Here is a 2,443-nt window from a genome sequence, read left to right as displayed (position 1 = left end):
TCTTCTTGTCTTATCATCTAGCCTCTGCCTCTAGGTTGTATACCAGTACTGCCTAGGAGATAAATACCCGAGTTGTTATCTTTATGTCATTCCATTTACATGCCATTTGTCATATTCTTCTCAAGTCTGCCTTCTTCTCAGAACCAACTTGAGGTAAGGCAGTAGATTATCTGTGCTGGTATAACCCACAGTGTTAGACTGCATATCAGATGAGGAAACTGAGGCTAGAGAGGCAAAGTCAATTGAACAAGTTAAATAAAGGCACAGGAATTTGAGTCTGGGTTGTTCATATAACATTACCTCTAAATGTATCCAATCTGGAAAATTCTATACACTTGAATATTTATAATACTATTCCAAAAATAAAGATTTAGATTGAAAATGTCAGAGTGAGGACCTCTACAAAAATAGAAAAAATACTTTATTGAAACTCTGGTTATTAATCTCGGGTTTCAGAGCAACCAAGCTGTTGTTTAATCAAACAATGTAAGTGAATCTTGAAAAAAGTGATGAGTGACATTTTTACTGACACTTTGTCAGATGCAACAAAGAATACAGACGTCACAAAATCAGCTCAAAAAACTCATTAAATAAACAAATTAGAACTATTACAATAAAGAACAATAACCAAACCACAAGAATGAAGGGATGTTATTCCCAGAATTATCATATCATAATATTTAAATGGTTTTAAACAAAAAATTTCAAGGACCATGTATGTAGGGCCATACACTGGGAAAAAATAAATCTAGTAGAAATTATCCTTGTGGATGCCCAAACATTAGACTTGCTAGAAAAAAAATCTTAGATCAATTAACCTTAAATATGTTTAAAAAGATAAAGGAAGGATTAAAAAAAAAAAAACAACTGGCATCAGCAGAAAGGCACAATGGAAATTCCAGTCTTCACCATCCCCCCCCCCAAAAAAAAATCAATTTAACTATAATACACAGAACAATATAACTTCATGACAGATCTAGAATTTAGTTAAGAAGTTGTGGTACCCCAAGCTGGCCATGATGTCACATGCCTATAATCCCAGTACTCAACAGGTCAAGGCAGGGGAATCACTGGTTTGAAGTCAGTCTGGGCTACATAGCAAGGCCCTCTCTCATGAAAGAAGAGGTCAGAATCTGGCTATAATTTTAGCTATACAGGAAGCTGATATCAGAGGATCACCGTTTGAAGCCAACCTGGGCAGATAAATTTGAGAAACTTATCTCCAATTAACTACTAAAAGGCTAGAAGTGGAGGTGTAGCTGAAGTAGTAGTGTGGTAGACTGCCAGTTTTTAGGACAAAAGCCATGCAAGAGCAAGAGGCCTTGAATTCTAGCCCCAGAACTAACACAAATGAGGAGGAAAAAGAGGAATAGGAGGAGGGGAAGGAGGATCTAGGCAAGTACAAAACAATGAACAGCAGCACTGAAATGAGAGATGCAATTTTACTTTACAGACATCAGTCCTCTTCCAGGACATAACAGCTCAGCACCAAGAAAGATCATCTCATCCAAAAACGCCCTCTCATAAACATCTAGCATGATGTTTAATCAAATATCTGGACATCCTGTAGCACAATCAAGTTGAGTTATAAAATTAACAATCATATTATACAAAAATTGAATTAAATGAATCATTGACCTAAATGCAAGCTATTAAAGTTAAAACTCTTATGGGAAGATGTAAATGCACCTACTTATGACTTCATAAAAATTAAAGCCTTTGGGACACCAAGAGATGTTATCAAGATAGTTAAAATACAATACATAAATGTAAAACATACTTGCAATCATGTCTAGTATCTAGAATAATATCTTTAACTATTAAAATAATTAAAAATGGACAAATAGCTGAGTAGATATTTGAATAGACATTAGAAGACACAATAATATCCATTAAACACATAACATCAATAGTCAATGGGGAAACTAAAAGTAAAACCACAACAAGATATGACTTTACACCTACTAGAAATGGCTACAGTTTTTAAAAATCTAAATTCACAAATATTAACAGATCTTGAGAAATTGGAACTCACATACAGTGCTGTTCAGAAAATGGTACCATACTGTAAAAAGTTGGAGAATTCCTCAAAAAGTTAAAATTTGAGTTACTATTTATTGTTTTTTTTTAAAAATATGGAATGCTTCACAAATTTGTGTGTCATCCTTGTGCAGGGGCCATGCTAATCTTCTCTGTATCATTCCAATTTTAGTATATGTGCTGCTGAAGTGAGCACATTCTTAAGTATACACCCAAGAAAAATTAAAACATATATCCACCAAACAATTTGTGCATGAATGTTTATAGAAACATTAAATAGCCAAAAAATAGAAACTACTAAATGGATGAATAAAATGTACATACACTGGAACATACTTAGTCATAAAAAGGAATGGAGTACATTGATGAGCCTTGAAATCATTATTTTAGGTGAAAGAAGCCA

The 2,443-nt window shown here is 33.8% G+C and overlaps 1 non-coding gene across 1 annotated transcript; it reads right to left on the bottom strand.

Moving 5' to 3' along the window:
• Positions 1-2,129: 2,129 nt before the first annotated feature.
• On the bottom strand, positions 2,130-2,236 carry LOC122116419. Its single transcript, XR_006148962.1, has one exon. It is a non-coding gene; the product is annotated as a U6 spliceosomal RNA (small nuclear RNA).
• Positions 2,237-2,443: the final 207 nt, after the last annotated feature.

Source organism: Dipodomys spectabilis, unplaced genomic scaffold, assembly GCF_019054845.1.
Source record: "Dipodomys spectabilis isolate Male_0828 unplaced genomic scaffold, ASM1905484v1 ptg000132l, whole genome shotgun sequence".
Taxonomy (NCBI): Eukaryota; Metazoa; Chordata; class Mammalia; order Rodentia; family Heteromyidae; genus Dipodomys; species Dipodomys spectabilis.
The sequence above is the reverse complement of the archived record's forward strand: the minus strand, read 5'-3'. Positions and strand labels throughout refer to the sequence as shown.